The 18,381-nt window shown below is 49.0% G+C and overlaps 1 protein-coding gene and 1 pseudogene across 1 annotated transcript in view; one reads left to right on the forward strand and one right to left on the reverse strand.

Moving 5' to 3' along the window:
* The window catches only part of LOC120868448, a 27,093-nt pseudogene extending 17,669 nt beyond the window's left edge, over positions 1 to 9,424 (reverse strand).
* VGLL4 (vestigial like family member 4) overlaps positions 8,797 to 18,381 on the forward strand; it is a 154,339-nt gene continuing 144,754 nt past the window's right edge. Inside the window, exon 1 of the mRNA XM_040246760.1 lies at positions 8,797 to 9,156. The gene's annotated coding sequence lies outside the window, so the exon portion shown is untranslated. The remainder of the gene's footprint in view (positions 9,157 to 18,381) is intronic.

Genomic DNA, 18,381 nt, shown 5'->3' on the forward strand with positions numbered 1-18,381 from the left:
TGGTCATAACTTTTCTTTCAAGGAGTAAGTGTCTTAATTTTATGGCTACAATTACCATCCACAGTGATTTTGGAAACCAGAAAAATAAAGTCAGCCACTGTTTCCCCATCTATTTGTCATGAAAGTGATGGGGCCAGATGCCATGATTTCAGTTTTCTGAATGATGAGCTTTAAGCCAACTTTTTCACTCTCCTCTTTCACTTTCATCAAGAGGTTTTTTAGCTCCTCTTCACTTTCTGCCATAAGGGTGGTGTCATCTGCATACCTGAGATGATTGATATTTCTCCCAGCAATCTTGATTCCAGCTTGTGTTTCTTCCAGTCCAGCGTTTCTCATGATGTACTCTGCATATAAGTTAAATAAGCAGGGTGACAATATACAGCCTTGACGTACTCCTTTCCCTATTTGAAACCAGTCTGTTGTTCCATGTCTAGTTCTAACTGTTGCTTCCTGACCTGCATACAGATTTCTCAAGAGGCAGGTCATGTGGTCAGGTAGTCCCATCTCTCTCAGAATTTTCCATGGTTTATTGTGATCCACACAGTCAAAGGCTTTGGCATAGTCAATAAAACAGAAATAGGTGTTTTTCTGGAACTCTCTTGCTTTTTTCATGACCCAGCGGATGTTGGCAATTTGATCTCTGGTTCCTCTGCCTTTTCTAAAACCAGTTTGAACATCAGGAAGTTCACGGTTCACATATTGCTGAAGCCTGGCTTGGAGAATTTTGAGCATTACTTTACTAGTGTGTGAGATGAGTGCAATTGTTCGGTAGTTTGAGCATTCTTTGGCATTGCCTTTCTTTGGGATTGGAGTGAAAACTGACCTTTTCCAGTCCTGTGGCCACTGCTGAGTTTTCCAAATTTGCTGGCATATTGAGTGCAGCACTTTCACAGCATCATCTTTCAGGATTTGAAATAGCTCCACTGGAATTCCATCACCTCCACTAGCTTTGTTCGTAGTGATGCTTTCTAAGGCCCACTTGACTTCACATTCCAGGATGTCTGGCTCTAGATGAGTGATCACACCATTGTGATTATCCGGGTCATGAAGATCTTTTTTGTACAATTCTGTGTATTCTTGCCACCTCTTCTTAATATCTTCTGCTTCTGTTAGGTGCATACCATTTCTGTCCTTTATCGAGCCCATCTTTGCATGAAATGTTCCCTTGGTATCTCTAATTTTCTTGAAGAGATCTCTAGTCTTTCCCATTCTGTTGTTTTCCTCTATTTCTTTGCATTGATCGCTGAAGAAGGCTTTCTTATCTCTTCTTGCTATTCTTTGGAACTCTGCATTAAGATGCTTATATCTTTCCTTTTCTCCTTTGCTTTTCACTTCTCTTCTTTGCTACTTTTACTGAGATGTAATTGACATAGGGCACCAAGTCTCAGATGTATAGCAGAATGGCTTGATTTACATATACTGTGAAATGATTACCACAATGAATGTGGTTAACATCCATCATCTCGAATAGATTTTTCAAAAAAGAAAAAAGTGGGTTTCTTTTGACTCATGATGAGAACTCTTAGAATTGAATCCCCTGACAACTCTCAAATACACCATACAGCCATGTGAATTACGCTGATGCTGCTGCGTGCGTTGCGTTGCTAGTACTCACATGTCTCATAACTGGAAGTTTGTACCTTTTGACCACCTTCATCCAGGCCCCCCATCTCCTTCCCCACCGCCACCTCTGCTAACCACACATCTGATCTCTTTTTTATGAGCTTGGTTTCTTTCTTTCTTCTTCCTTTTTTAAGAAGATTCCCCATATAAAGGATTTAATACCATATCTATCTTTGTCTGTCCGTGTACATCTTATAAGAACCTTCTAAGTAGGACTGCTCCCTGATATGTAGGTGAGAAAATCAAAGGGTAAGCAGGGTCCATGTTTGTGTTCAATATCATGCAGCTAGAAAATGGTAGAACCAAGGTTTGAACTCTGGTCTGTCTGATGCCTCAGTCTCAGCTATTCTTGTATGCCAAGGGCTTCTCCATCCTCGGACAATGTTGAAACTGATGTTAAGACCCTAGTAAATTCCACCCTCAGAAGAAAAACCCAGGCTTCTTTTTGGTGAAGCTTCTCAACTCAAATGATTCTCCATCTGAGAGGCAGGTAGTTAACTGTGGCCAAGCTCTGGCTGGCCTTGAATCCAGCATCTGCAACATTGTTTTCTATGGAAAATAGCTCTTATTATCTCTGGCCCCAGCCCTCCGAAGTCTGTCTTGAAGCAAGACAGCAAGAATAGATTGCCAAGCAGAACTGTTCTTATAGTATTGGAAGGAAAATTCGCCATGTGAGGACAAGTCCAATCTCTGGATCAGTGTTAAACCTCACTCAGCGATCAAGGTCTGAGCAATTGTTCTGGCCATAAAGCTGGTCTTGCTTAAGGGGATCCGTGCTCTGAAAAGAAGTGACATGCAGAAGAAAGCTCACCACTGACTCCTTGACAGGTTTTGCAGGGTACCTCCCCTGATCCTGGAACAGGACTCCCAAGTGGGCCTCGGGGCTCAGGTTCCTACCACTCACAATGGCCCTGCCCTGGACTCCACCCAGGTGTGTGGGGGGGTAAAATCCCTGCTGGGTCATGGCGGAGGTGAGGCTCACTTCTGAGGGGCTCTCAGAAGGGACAGAAGAAAGGGGACTGAGTGTTGATTTCGTGGCCTGCACTATTAGGGACCTTCACATGCAGCTGCCTAGAAAATGCACAAGTGTTTTCACCATTCATAGCTCTGTTAGTTCCCGTGTTCTGATCCTAAGACCATAGCTCTGAAATCCGGGTAAGCAGCTCTGGGTGTGAGTTCTGACTGCCCGCCCCAGAATGATGGTGCAATGAGGGCAGTGTATTCACTACTGTGGCCCCAGTACCTCCAGCCCTGCCTCCTCACACACAGGAGGATCTCAGTACTTGTCTGTTAAGTTGAATTACCCCTGTACCGCTTACTTAGCCTCTTTAAGGCTTCTGTCTCCTCATCAGTAAAGGTAGGAAAAATAAAACCTAGATCATAGCGTTTTCAGTTATACTTTACATTGTGAGATTGCTGTAGATGCATATATGGTTGTAAGAAATAACATGTAGAGACTCCAGGAGTCCTCTCCCCAGGTGGTTCAGTTCAGTTCAGTCGCTCAGTCGTGTCCGACTCTTTGCGACCCCATGAATTGCAGCACGCCAGGCCTCCCTGTCCATCACCAACTCCTGGAGCTCAGTCAGACTCCATCAAGTCAGTGATGCCATCCAGCCATCTCATCCTCTGTCATCACCTTCTCCTCCTGCCCCCAATCCCTCCCAGCATCAGAGTCTTTTCCAATGAGTCAACTCTTTGCATGAGTTGGCCAAAGTCCTGGAGTTTCAGCTTTAGCATCATTCCTTCCAAAGAAATCCCAGGGCTGATCGCCTTCAGAATGGACTGGTTGGATCTCCTTGCAGTCCAAGGGACTCTCAAGAGTCTTCTCCAATACCACAGTTCAAAAGCATCAATTCTTCGGCGCTCAGCCTTCTTCACAGTCCAACTCTCACATCCATACATGACCACAGGAAAAACCATAGCCTTGACTAGACGGACCTTAGTCGGCAAAGTAATGTCTCTGCTTTTGAATATACTATCTAGGTTGGTCATAACTTTTCTCCCAAGGAGTAAGCGTCTTTTAATTTCCCCAGGTGGTAGCATCTTGCAAAGAGACAGCACAACGTCACGACCAGGATGTCGACACTGATCAACCCATTGATCCTATAGGATTTCCCTTCTAGGATTTTTACGTGGATTAAGTGCAACTCTGTAGGCATCATGTTTAGCGGAGCATGTGCTTCCCGTAAACGTTTGGTGCAGATTTTAACTCAGCAGGTCTCAGGGAGCCTGAGAATCTGTGTTACCAGTCACCTCCCAGGGGGAGTCTGCTGTGGTGACTGGCTAAGCATGTAGACTCCAGAGTCCAGACTGTTGCTGTTTAGTTACTCAGCTGTGTCCAAATCTTTGTGACCCTATGGACTGTAGCCCACTAGGCTCCTCTGTCCATGGGAATTCTCCAGGCAAGAATACTGGAGTGGGCTGCCATCTTCCTGACCCAAGGAGCAAACCTGTGTCTCCTGCATTGCACGCAGATTCTGTACCGCTGAGCCACCTGGGAAGCCCCCAGAATCAGACTGCCAGGGTTGAATTCTAGTGGCACCTTTATTACCTTTAGGACCTCAGACAAGTTATTTAACCTCTCTATGCTTGGGTTTCTTCTTTTACTTCATGTGGGTATTTCTGATCCCTACCTCATAGGGTTGTTGTGAAGCTTAAATGAGAAAATTGTCTGAAAGCACTTAGAACAGTGCCTGGGCCATAGCAAGTGCTCATTAAGTGTTAGGTTTCATTATCGTTTTGTGGCTTTCCAAATGGCACTAGTGGTAAAGAACCTGCCTGCCAACGCAGGAGGTGTAAGAGATGCGGGTTCGATCTCTGGCTTGGGACGATCCCCCGAAGTAGGGCATGGCATGGCAACTCACTCCAGTATTCTTGCCTGGAGAATCCCATGGACAGAGGTCACAAAAAGTTGGACATGACTAAAACAACTTAGCATGTAGCATCATTATCATCTTAGATTCTTTCTTATTCTATATACTCTCTCATTGAAATAAGATGATTGGGGTTTTTCCAATGGTTACTTAGGCCCCCGGAAAAGTAGAAATTTACCTATTTTCTATGAGAAAAGAGAAGATATTGCTAGAAGGGATTTGTAGAGCTCTTCTAGACCAAAAATGGTAAATGTCTGATTCACGAGTTTTTCTTCCCCACCCACAGCAGACATTACTAATCAATCTTGACATTCTTTCTTCATTGAACCTCAACAATGGCTTCAGAGGCCTTCTTAAGGGAGGGCTCCCGGCACAGCTAGTGCTCAAGACGAAACCTGTCTGCCAAAACTGCTGTGGTCTAAGCTCCTCCCAGTAGTGGAGGTTTAGCCCCAGGGCTACAACCTGACTTCCAAGGGCTCACGCTGTCACCTAGAGACGAGTCTGAACTAGAACCCACATCCGGGCTCTTGGTGGAACAAGATGGAGTGAAGACAAGAAAGGAAGACCAGGAGAGATCATGAGAGCACAGGAGAGGCAAAACAACCATGGGTGAGAAAGACTTTCTTCACAGACAGGTCAGTGCATGGGAAAGAACCGTAAGAGCCTCTGTTCACTGTGGCCATTTCAGACTGGCAGCCACTGGCATTTCCCTTGTTGCCCCATAAAGTATGACGTTGGAGGACACAGTGAAAAAATGAACTACTTATTGGGAACGTAGTGTGCAAACGAAAGCTGTCTTTACAATACCAACTCTGCGTGCTAAGTTGCTTTGGTTGTGTCTGACTCTCTGCAACCCCATATGCTGTAGCCTGCCAGGCTCCTCTGTCCATGGGATTCTCCAGGCAAGAATACTGGAGTGGGGTACCATTTCCTCCTCCAGGGGATCTTCCCCACCCAAGGATCAAACCAGTGTCTCCTGTGTCTTCTGCATCGGCAGGCGGGTTCTAGACTATTGGTGCCACCTGGGAAGCTCACAGTACTAACTGGGGAGCCTTAAAAAGTCAAAAGGAAAAAATGGCAGGGAGAGACCTTACTCGCACTTAATTGAACTCCTGAGGGCCTTCCCAGTGTTATTTGAGTTCTATCAGTCTTGCTGCCAGCATCCCAGTCTTGATGAGGTGGCTGTGTGCTCCACCCTGCAACTCTGCCTCTTCCCACTCTCAGTTCTCATCACTGGACCATGCATGACTTCACGAACCCTCGTGGACACACATCTTCAGGGGAGATCCAATTGCGGCCATTTTTGTGGATTGGTAGAAAGACAGGAATCAGGTTCTTTGAGCAATTTGACCTATAATAGTATGAAAGAAGCCAGTTTCGGGGGCCGGGGGGCAAAAGCCAAAAGGGGTAGTAGGGAGAGGAATAAGGGAACCGGCATGATGAGGAGGTTCCTTGATGAGGAGGTTGATAAGGAAGAAGCAAGCAGGGAGGAGGCACAGAGAAACCGAGAGGGAGTCTAGGGAGTGGCTCTGTGGAGGAGGCAGAATCGTGGTTCCTAGAGCAACCTTCTCCTGCACTTTCTTTTCCTTTTCATTTGTTAACCTGGAAAATTTCAAATCTATGTGAGGGAGAGCAACACAATAGCCCTCCTACCCCGCCCCGCCCCCGTACTCCCCACTTGGCTTCAGCCATCATCAGCTCAGGGCCCATCTAGTCTCTTCTCTGTCTCTCCTCACTCACTCACCTTCTTGATTCTTTACTTTTAATAAACTTCTGGTGCATTTATAACATCTTTGCTGTGACACACATTCTTATCAGAGATCTATGCACAGCCGAACGTATTATTATTATTTTTTTAGTTACTTAAGTAGTTTTTTGTTTTTGTTTTAAGAAATTTGCCCAACTTTTCTCTTTTAACTCCTTATATATATATTTTTTATTGTGGTAAAATATGCAGGACATAAATTTTCTATTTTAACCATTTTAAGTGTATAGTTCAGTGGGATCTATGTTGTGCAACTGTCACTTAAGCACTTATTTTTTTTTAAGTAGTTAATTTTAATAGTGAATGTGAACCCACCAACCAAAAGCTAAGACTTTGACAATGACCTGTATCTCTCCAGTGGTTCCCTCCCACCGTCCACCCCTCGCAGGTCTCCTCCCCTGGTAACCATCATTCTGAATCGCATCATCCTCCCCTCACTTCTGTTTTACATAGTTTTATTGCAGGTGAAGGCATGACTGTAATTATTCTTCATGCTATTTGTAACATCACAAGTAGGATGTTACGCAGTGGGGAATCTTTGGGAACTTGCCTTTTTCACCAGCTGCCGTCAGGATTCGTTTCTATCGCTGCAGGCCACTGTAAGTCACCGGTCGAGGCTGCTGTCTGCGTTCCCACGTGCGGACAGGACACTTCGCCCTTCCAGTGCACTTCCTTCTCCCTGCCCGACAGCACCTTGAGTGTGTCGCTCATCGGCATGACCACGACATTCAGACTGAAACCGCCCTGCTGAGACGTGGCCAGGGTGAAGTCGCCCGAACACTGATGTAAGGCAGGCCTTGAGATTAATCCTTGGGAAGGTCGAAGACTGGTCACCTCCATGAGAAAAGGCCTTCTGTCCCCATGCTTTATCTGCAGAGTAAGGCTCCCTCCGAGCAGTGATGGAAATTAAAGAGGCAGTTTTAGGACCTCCACACTGACCCAAAACGGAAATCATTTAGCAGCACGCAAATGGCAGAGTTGTCATACAGGCCAAATGAGATAATGATATGTGGGGACACTTTGAAGCCCAGAGCTGTTTCATACACGTGCAGTTGCGTTGTGACTGTTGCCATGACTCATGGGCATTGTCTGGACAAATCATTGCCCTCTTCCTCCACGAGTGCGGTACCCCAGCAAGACTAGATTTAAAGGAGAGAGCTGGGGAGAGATGCGAATGTTCACTGAATCTTCTGCCTGCTCTTTAGTCCCTGCCACAGCTCTTCAAGTTAAGAATTGCCTCTTTTACAGATGAGAAAACTGGGCTTGACGACATGCCCACAGTTCTAGAACTAATAGAGGTGGGGTTTGGGCTCAAATCCAGGTCTCTTCAAATCCAAAACCCCTTCTTTACTGTCACACTTCCCCAAATCCGCTCCTGCAGTCCTCACCCTTCCTAACTTGGCAGGATGAAAACCTCTTTACAATCTTTCTCAAGATCTTATGTCTTCCTAGTCTGAGACTACCGATGACCTAAAATAGAGTCTTCAAGAAAAAAGAAAAAGTCTTTGGGAAAACTGGGAGCCTTCCCAAGCTTTAATCTGTGCATTTACATCTGGAAACCAGGAAAACAGGCACAGCTGTGCTTGGGTCAGACTGTCACCTGGGTCATCCTATGTCCACTAGCCCTGTGTGGACAGGAGGAGAGTGCATTTCACAGGGCAGATGCAAGACCCTGCCTCTGGTTCGGGCAATGCTTCCACACTGTTTAGGTCCCTGATGGCTCAGTGGATTAAGAATCTGCCAGCAATACAGGAGACACAGGAGACTTGGGTTCGATCCCTTGGTTAGGAAGATCCCCTGAAGAAGGAAATGGCAACCCACTCTGGTATTCTTGCCTGAAAAATTCTATGGACAGAGGATCTGGGTGCCTACAGTCCAAAGGGTCGCAAAGAGTCCCACAGGACTGAGCGCATAAGCACCGGGGCAATCTCACTGTAACATGGGACTGTTAATACCTGTCCTGCCTCCCCAACGGGGGCTAAGATCAAATGAGATACTAGGCTGGGGCCTGATATAACTGGATGAGGTAAGAGACGGCAAAACAGTTTGAAAGCTGCAAAGCATTTCCCTCCAGTGTTAAAGTAAGCTGGCATTTGTTTCTGTTCTCATTCCCTCTCAGCCGAGCCCTCTTCCCAGGGCAAGCTCTATAGTAGGAGCTCCCCATAATGACTGAGGCTTGAGAACAGCCAGAAGGCACGGGCACCACGAAGCCATTTAAAGCAAACCAGAGGAAGTCCAGTCCCTCACTATTTATTTTATGAAGTTAGCGGCTGGATACGTTAAGCAAATGTTTTCTTCATTGTGGCAGTCCGCGAAAACAATGGGGCAAGGGCGGCCCGGGTTGCGGGGGGGGTACCCCGGGGAGGTTCAGGCCTCCACCCCTCCTACCCACCACCTCGAAGTCTCCGGAGAATGACAGGAAAAAATTAAAGACAGGGCTTTTCTTTTCGCGGTCACATGTCTGCGCTGCTGCTGTAATCAGAACCTGCACCAATTGGAAACGTTTCACCTCCTCCTCCCCCCCGCCCCTCCCCCGGCATGTTCCGGAGCCGACCCGGTGGAGGACTCCGGGGAGTTTGCCAAACACAGCAAACACTGGGGCGTGAGCGGCCGGAGGGGGCTCGGCCTCGGATCTCTCTGCCTTCCTCCTCGGTTCCCTCCCTTCCACACTGTTTTCATTTTCTAGGACTTCCTCCTCCGGGCGCGGGAGGGGGAGGAAAGACGCTGCCGTGCGCCCGGGGTGTTGTGTGAGTGTGTGTGTGGAGTGCGCGGTGTAACATGCTGTAATGGGAGGGAGCCGAGCGGCGTCTGAGAGCCCTGGACTGCAGCGGCCGTTCTGATCGCCGGAGCACCTGCGCACACGCCTCCCCGAGCAAGGGCGACCTGTCCCTTCAGGTACGCGCGGCGGCCGGCCCGTCCGGGCTGAGCGGCTGGGTGTGTGTGTGCGGGTAGCGAGCCGGCGAGGCAGCGCCCCAGGTCGGCGGCCGGTGGAGAGCGGAGCCCGGGAGGCGCCGGCGTGGACGCCCACCCTCGGGCGCCGTTGCGCGCCGTCAGCTCGGCGAGCCGGTCGGCGCGAGAGACGGGGGCGCGCGCGGGTCTGGAGCCGAGGGCGGCGGAGGTGCCTCAGGTCCTGCTCGAGTCCGCTGACCCTCGCCGGCGGCATGGCGAACGTGCGCCTGGGAAGTTAAGGGGCGGCGGGTACGGACTCGGCCTCCAATATGGTCGTCGTGGTCACGACTGCGGTGGGAGACCCCGCAGGTGGGAGGCCCCACCAGTTGGGAGACCCTACTGTGTGCGTGTGTGGCGGGTGCTGGCCCGCAGTGGCGGGCACCTGGGCGCGCACGGGAGGGTCTTCTGCGATCCCGCTCCCTGGGCCTTTGGAGTCCGGTGTGTGTCAGAGGCTGGTACCCAGCGCGCGCGGCGCGCCGGCTCCCCGCGCTCCCCGAGGTCGAGCGCCGCCCCGGCCCCCGGCGGACGTTGGCCGCCCGTGCGCGTGGGCACCCGCCCGGGAGGCGCAAGCTGCCTCCGGGCGCGCGGCGGAGGGGGGAGGGGAGAGAAGCCTCCCCGGGCGCGCCAGGCCCCGCCCCCGCCTCCCGGCCGGCTCACCTGGGCCGGCGCCCCACCTGCCGGGCGCTGGGGGCGAGCCCGGGGGCGTGGCCTTAGCGGGCGCTGTGGAGCCCGGCGGAGCCCGGACGAGGGCGGGCGGCGCCTCATTCCAGGGATTCCTCGCGCTCCCGCGCTCGCGTCCGCTGCCGAGCCGCCTCTAGGCGCGCGCCGCCCGCGTGTGCGTGTGGGTGTGCGGAGCGGCGGGGGTCGGTGCGGCGCGCGGGCGCGAAGGCGCCTGCGCGTGGGCGCACCCGCGGAGTGCGCCCGGCCCCGTGCGCCCTGCGGTCGCGCCCCTGCCTCTGCCCCCAGCGGGGCCTGGCCGGCCCGAGGTGGGCGCGCAGGGAGCCGCCCGGCGGTGAGTGCGGCAGAACCCGGCCGGGTGAGGGCTGGCCTGCGGGGAACTCAGGGGTGGGCTGACTCGGAGCGGGACGGGGGCGTCCTCGTGGAAGGACGAGGCGGTTTGTTCTTGCGGGGCGCTTCGAGCCTCCCGGAGGGAGAGCTCTAGCGTCTGGAGTGGAAGGTGTCTTGGGAGTCGGCGGCGAGGCGGCGGCCAGCGCCCTGCAGCCCCATGGTCGTGGCCGGCGGCTAAGGATGGCTGTGGGGCGGGATCGCAGAGCTGGGCAGCCGGGACCGGCTCTTCCTCTCTGTGTACTTCCTGCCCCCTCCCCAAAACAAGACTGCACACTTTTCCTGCAGCGAATGCAGGCCTTGCCGCAAAGCAAAGGTCTTTTCTGTTTTTGTTTTGTGTAAAGTCTCCTTTTATTCATCACTCGGAGACCTTTAAATATCTTAGGATGACAGTACTTGCTGGGGCTGTTAGTTTTCACTCGCGCTAACGGCAACTGTTCGTCTGTTTAAACCAGGTGATTCTTTTTTTCCAATCGGTTTCACTTTGATCATTGGTGGTGTGTGTTTGCTAGTTGTATTTCCTTCTCTGCGGTTAATAAGAACCAGGAGCCTGGGGGGCGGGGGCGGAGGCGGAGGCGGGTCTTCTAGTTTCTACGAGCAGCTGGTTGCCCCCTGTATTCGAAAGGTACTATCTCCTGTAGTTAGACTTTTTTCAAACTCAAGCCGAATTTGATGAAAACGAAGGCTCGCATCTGTTTCCTCTGAACATTCAAAGACAAAGGCAACAAGTGTTACTTCTATTAGTATTGGAAGGTCAGTTTTGCGTTCCATTTTAGCATACCAAAAACTTTAACTCTTTCTCTAGCGTCAGAGTCCACAGACTTGTAGTGTTCATTGTTTCCTGCTTGGAGCTGATGAAGTCTGCGCATGAGCCTGCGGGGAGCAGCGTGGGTCGTTTAAAGAGCGCTGAGGGGTCAGCGTCTCGAGGCTCTCCTGGGGTGGGGCGTGTTCTTGGAACAAGTTAGCTATCGTCTGTCTCTCAGTCTCTGCTCTCATTTAAATAATGGGTTAGGAAATGCTTAGAAGTTTGTTGTCTGCACTCTGGACAGTTGTGTGTGTGTGTTGTGTTTCCTGTTGCATCTGGCTGAAAAGTCGTCTCCCTCCTGGCAGAAATGATGTAAACCCGTCAATTTATTCTTTGACTTTGGCAGTGGTTTAATCCCAGGCTGATTTCCCTAGCCACTGTTTTCTCACACTTCTGGGCAGCCAGCCTTTGCTTTCCATTTGGAAGAGATTGCAAACTAATTCTTATGTTGACCAAAACACAATACAATTAAGAAGATAATTCTGCTATAAATAACCATGAACTGCATTCCAAAACTGTGAATGCTATAGTAAAAACAACTCCCCCAGGCGTACTTCTGGAGACTTGAGTTCAAGTCTTATCCTTGTCAACTACTCAGTTTTGTGACCAGAAAAATTTCCTGCCAGTTAACAGTTTGTGCTTCATTTTCCTCTGTAAGAGCATGATAAAATCTGTTCTGATACATCAGAGTTTCAGGAATTAAAGGGAAGCGTATGCTTTGAAAAATATTTTGTGTTACGCTATTTATAAAAGTCTTTGAAGATTTCAAAGAGCTTCATAAACACCGTTGTTGCAACTTCTCCCTGCTGATTTAGAACTACCACTCTACCTTGTGACGGAGAAGGCAATGGCACCCCACTCCAGTATTCTTGCCTGGAGAATCCCATGGATGGAGGAGCCTGGTGGGCTGCAGTCCATGGGGTTGGGAAGAGTCAGACAAGACTGAGCGACTTCACTTTCACTTTTCACTTTCATGCATTGGAGAAGGAAATGGCAACCCACTCCAGTGTTCTTGCCTGGAGAATCCCAGGGATGGGGGAGCCTGGTGGGCTGCCGTCTATGGGGTCACACAGAGTCGGACACGACTGAAGTGACTTAGCAGCAGCAGCAGCAGCACTCTACCTTGTAAAGATTTTAACTTGTCTTACAAAACTTAGGAATGAACACTTTCCCTTTCTAATGGTCTGTTTGGTAAGAGTTCCATAGTGGGAAATTCCTTTTCACTCCTTAGGGAGCCGGCCTTGTCATCATCCTCTGGTGGTTGCCAAAACAGAATCCTAAGGAAGATTTTACTTTGTGTTTGTTCCAGGTGTCTCTCCTCCATAATTTTGCTGTGCTACTTTCAGTTTGCCTTAATTAAATCGTAAGTAAAAGACTCATAATAAAAGCTGCCTTCCAGCCTTGAGTATGACTAAAAATGAGTCGCTGTAAGTTTAGGAGGTAAAAGTCAAATACACTGGGAGAATGCTAATGTAACTAAAATCATGACACTGTGTGGTAGCGTTAACATATCAAGTTGTCTGTTCCTTGATTGTGTTAGACAAGCTGTTGCAGCTATGAGAACCTGGTGAAAGAGTTTTGTTTTGTGGGTTTTTTTTGGGGGGCGGGTTAAGTTTCTGCCAGGTATGTTGACTGAGGCACGTTTGTGATTCTTTTAGGGAGCCTCTCTGAAGTTAGTCAAGTCTATATGTGGGCGCTTAAGAGAAAAGGGGATACGACTGATCAGTCTCTAGCCATTTAGGATCTGTCCACATTAAAACAGATTAAAAACCCAACAACTTAGAAATCAAACTGCCAAATTTTAATAATACAAACTGGCATGGTAGGGAAGGAAGGCGTGTTTGCAGGTGGTGCTGAAATCAGAAAAAAATCAGTGTTTACAGGTGTTTTGAGGCCTGATAACTGGATACAGTTGATTCTCATTATTCATGGATTTCTGTATTTCTGTATTTGTCTCCTCGGTAAAATTGATTTGCAGCCCCAAATCAGTACTTGAGGCAGCTTCATCCTAGGCACAGGGGTTCAGCATTCACTAACTTAAGAGTTCTCAGAGGCTTTACAGAACATGTTGATGGTAAATGATGAGAACTGACCATATTTAATGATGCAGATAAGGAAAGGCCTTCCTAGTGATGCAACGTGTTGTGGGTCAGAAGACTTTTCTAGGCTGCTGATAGGCGGGGAGTGGAAATTTTGGCGCAGTGGGGAGCTCGACCTGGGTATCGTGGGAAGTTTCCCAACTTGGGCTGTAATATAGGTCATGTCACTCATTCCTGGGGTGACAGATCCCTAAGAGGACCTGTTAGTACTTCTGAATAGGAGATTCTCAGTATCCTAGGAAAACAAGTGACAAGAACAAGCATGTCCAGAGTAAACTGAAAATGCCTGTGAGGTGCTGTGGAAGGCTGAGGTGTCGAAAATAGGTTCATAGTAGCCTAAATATGACAAAAGAAAATATACTCCCCGGTTTTATTTGACAACCATGTTGAAAATCTTAGTAATTGGTAGTCTACTCAGAAAGTCCAGATTTGAAGCTTCATTTTCCCTCCTTGGACGTGGTGGTAGTGTGTCCCCATACAGGCATCTTCCAGTGGGTGTTTTGTGGGGCTGGGTGAACTTCAGCCAGCAGTAAGAATTTTGCACTGGCATTGCGCAGCTTCACCCAAAGGGTGTGAAATACACGATAACCTGAGTTTGGTTTTGCAGCTGTAAAGTCTATATAGGTGGCCCTCGGCAGGCATGTGGTCGCTCTCATACTGTCCATGTGTTTGCATGGCTGACACTGATGCTAAACTGTATTACAGTAGCTAAGGATTTTAGTTATTGTTGGGCAGTTTGTCGCCAGAATCATCAAGATGATGAAATATCACACCCCACCCCCAGGGCAGGGGAGGGGCGTTGCTGAGGGTGCCCATAGACTCAAGCCTCGGACCACTTTAGTGTCAGAAGAGCTAAGATGTCGAGTTGAGTGCTCATGCAAAGATTTCCATCCAGAGTGGTACCTGTGATTCAGCCCAGCTGACTGTGTTGATGATGTGATGGGAGGTACGGATGATCAGGAGACAGAACTGAGTTGATGGCAGGCACCTGATCCTGGTTCCTGATTCCTGAGATGTCCCACGTGGGGAGAAAGCGATTGGAGGCCGCCCAGCCTATGAACCTGCCCTATTGAGCTTTCACGGGGTGGGGGAGGGGGGCACGTTAAAGCTCTACAGGAGGTATACACACCTGTACTAACTTAGTTTTCTGGAACAAGGGGAGCAGCACCAACAGAGCTGTTTCTCATCCTGGGGCTCATGCTGGCGGTTGATAATCCCCTGAAAGAATCTATAAGTGAAGTCTCTCAGTCGTGTCTGACTCGTGTGATTCCATGGACTGTAGTCTACCAGGCTTGTCTGTCCATGGGATTTTCCAGGCCAGAGTACTGGAGTGCGTTGCCATTTCCTTCTCCAGGGGATCTTCCTGACCCAGGGATCGAACCTAGGTCCCCTGGATTGCAGGCAGATGCTTTACCCTCTGAGCCAGCACGGAAGCCCGAAAGCAGCCATACTAGGGGCCTTAAACAAATAAGTTTTTAATTCCCTGGAAATAAGCATAGAACGCATAGAAGTATTGTTTATATTTCAGACATTCGACCGTCAAATGAATTTTCAGAAATCATTCTGTGTAGAAGTAAGGAATTGGATACAAGGGGAAGTGAGGCAAGTCCTTCTCACATTGTAGATGTGTACATTTCAGGAAGACAGGTCCAGGACACGTCCCGATAAGATTTAAGAGAAGGTGGACAAGCAAAGGATCCATCTATTTATACTCTGTCTTTGGAAGTATGACCATTGAAAGAGTATTATGAATAAAGACTGGCTTTCTGTTTGGGAGTGTGGCATACAGTTTAACATAAGAACTACAAACAGCAATGTGAAATTTTTCAGATATCACTTACTGAACCTTCAGAGTTATCCCTTGTAGTTTAATAGCAGGTTGTGTTGAGCATGACTAAGTGGAAACCGACCTTCCTGATACTGAACCTGTTCTTGGAGTTTGAAGTCCTCGGGGCTTATGTTAATTCCTGTGCAGCTGGAGTCCCAAGAATCCTTTGGCATTGCTGCCAGGGTCATCTGCCCCACTCTGCCCGGCCGACTTGGTGCGAGAATCTTCTTACCTGCCTTGGTTACGGTTCATGGGACTCTGCTTCTCTCTATTCAGAGGAAGTGAAATACATCGTGGTTTTCCTTCCCAAAGGAAGGCTTGCCTTCCTTTGTTTTCTCCAGAAATTATCAGATGGTTCCCTCCTATACATCTCAAGGTATGGGGGAAAGAGCACAGGGCTAGAAGGCTTGCTGGAAGGTATTCTTTATTTTTGGTTTTGATTGTGTGTTTTGTCAGATAACTTAAGCTAAAACACTGCTTTCTCTCCAAAAGGTCTTGATGAAAATTAGCTGAAGAATTAGTAGCAAAAGCATTGGATGGTGGTTCAGGAGACTTGGATTTTAGAGTTAGTTTCTTTAGGAAGTCAGCTTACATTCTTGGCACCTTGGTTTTTCATCTGTAGAGAGCTATAATCTATTTGGCCAACTCACGGTGAGAATCAGGTAATGTATGTGAGTGTGTCATGAAAAGCACAGCTGCACAGCTGTGAGGTGTCATCTGTGACAATGCCAAGATAGTGCTCACTGGCCTTTACTGGGCATTTTCAGTTATGAGGTTGTATCATTTAATCCTATTCACTGGGCATTTTCAGTTATCTTGTATCATTTAACCCACCTGCCAAGTTTGTGACGTTATGAAGTAGGCAGCCTTGTTAAGTTTTCTTTAGGTGAGCAAAGGTGGATCCAGAGAGGTTAAATGACCCCCGCAATTGGTGTTAGGCATTTGAAGTATGGAACATCGTAGGCTGAGTAAGTAAGCGTATTGAAATGTAGGGGTCAGACTTAGGTTTTCTGATGCTGAAGTCCCTGTTCCACTAATTTAACAGATGGTAAAGCGCAAGAAGGGAACAGCTTTACACGAATGAGAGAGGTTTCCAGCAAGAAGGACAGAGGCACAGATCTGTGAATTGAATGTTAACAGAAAGAATACATGTGTTGCCCGAAGTTACTGGGGCCCCAGTTGGACACACTGTGGTGGAGAAACAGCCAGGAGGCGAATTCACGTCGGCTTGACGTGCCTGAAGCTCTGCCTGCGTGTGGTCACCAGAATCTGGTGGCGATTCGGTCTGAAGTTTCATTTCAGTCAGCCTCACTGAGCTGCACGGCCAGCCACATCGACTGCAGAGTGATCCGCCTTCGGCATAGGTTGCTGCGCCATTGGCGTAGGTTGCTGCGCCTTCCGCGTAGGTTGCTGTTGGGGCAGCGGGTTCACGTTGCCTTTTCTGCAGTCTCTATACAGTGTTTACCAGACAAGGAGACACCCAGTGAAAGCCTCTGACTTATGAAGGGCCCCAGGGGCCGCACACCCACTGCCGTGGTGAGATCCTTCATGCTGTAGCCTTGGCCTACTGTGTGGTTATGAGCTGAGGTCGAGCTCGATGACCTCAGGAAGTGGTCCTGATGGAGTGAGGATGGGACAAGGCCAGCAGGGATTTGGGATACTGAAGAGTGTGCATCTGGGAGCTAGACGTGCCATCAGGGTCCCAGGAGAGTGATGTCTTCCGGTTTCAGGGTTTTGGCCAAGTGACGGCGTGGCAGGAACATCAAGGGGGTTTGACCGAGCCTCTCCCCACCTTCACCAGTTTCCACCTTTAGCTGAGACTCGTGGTGGTGGTGATTGGTGTAGTTGCCAAGTCATGTCCGACTCTTATGACCCCATGGACCCCCGAGGCTCCTCTGTCCACGGGATTTCCCAGGCAGGAATACTGGAGTGGGTTGCCATTTTCTTCTCTAGGGCATCTTCCCAGCCTCAGGATTGAACTCAGGCCTCATGCGTTGCAGGCAGATGCCGTACTGACCGAACCACCGGGGAGCTGAGACTCACACTCTCCCCTGTATTACAGTGTGGTTGGGCCACTGCCACCGGAGGAGCCGTGCAGTGAGCCAAGCCTGGGGCTGGATTGTTTTACCCTGGAAATCTCCTTGGAAGACTTCCACGACATATCTTGTTCCCTTGCCTGAAAACAAAAACAACTAATACACCCCATAATTCTATTCCCACAGTGGGGTTCATGTCCTCTTGTGGGTCCAAAAGAAAAAAACTTCCTTGGTGGAAACCCAGAATAATGGTGTTCACATTTAGAGCTGAGCTTTTCATCAGCACTGAATATCCCTAAATTTTAGTAGCTTTATCATTGATACCTGTGTCTGTCTGCTTAGTTGCTCAGTCGTGTTTGACTCTCTGTGACCCCATGGACTGTAGCCTGGATCTTGTCATTCTATCAGAGCCTGTGAACTCGCTGTCCATGGGATCTCCAGGCAAGAATACTGGAGTGGGTTGCCGTTCCCTCCTCCAGGGGATCTTCCTGACCCAGGGATCAAACCCGCATCTCCTGAATGGGCAGGCGAATTCTTTACTACTGTGCCATGTGGGAAGCCCCTCACTGATACCCTTTCTTAATTCTTCACAATAAGCTGAAAGAATGTATTATTGGGGATAAGGAAGTCTCAGGAAAGGAATATGGGCTGGCAGAGAAAATACCATTGCCTGGGAAAAAAAACAAACCAAAGTATTTGTTCTCCTCACGGTGAGGTATGTTCATAATTGACAACAACCACACAAAAAAGCGAGAATGGACTGGGCCAGAAAAGGGTTGCAGGGCAGCAGGTCCCTTGCAGATGGACTCCATGTCTTTATATAGAAGGACATTCCTCTCCCTTTAATGGGGTTATTACTGTCTTCCGGGTGTCAGCGTTTCAAGTGATTATGTTTTTGGTGATCGTGATGCTATAAAACCCATCACGGAAATGGGAACACATCACTGGTGGGTACTTGGATTAACTTTCCGGATGCTGCGTAATCTTTTGCAAAAGCTTGTAGGTGATTTATGGGTTCATAAAGGATATAAAATAAACCAGACTCGTCTCTCCACTGTTTAAAACCGTTCAGACCGTTCAAGGACTTTTCCCTAGGAATAAGACCTCAGCTCCGTCACACCCCGCAGAGGACGAGTGACCTGGCCCGTGCCAACGTCCTACATTGCCCCCATCTCCTTCGCCGTGGTCACAGCAGCCCCCTGCGTCCACAGGGTCAGCTTGGCCTGTCCCCTGCCTCCCCGTCACAAGCTTAATGGCTCTCATCCTGTGGGTCTCCCATCCCAGAGAAATCTTCTCTGTCTCAAGTAGTGGCCAGTGCCCTTTTCCTGGTGTGTTTAG

This window comes from Oryx dammah, unplaced genomic scaffold (assembly GCF_014754425.2).
Source record: "Oryx dammah isolate SB20612 unplaced genomic scaffold, SCBI_Odam_1.1 HiC_scaffold_9, whole genome shotgun sequence".
Taxonomy (NCBI): domain Eukaryota; kingdom Metazoa; phylum Chordata; class Mammalia; order Artiodactyla; family Bovidae; genus Oryx; species Oryx dammah.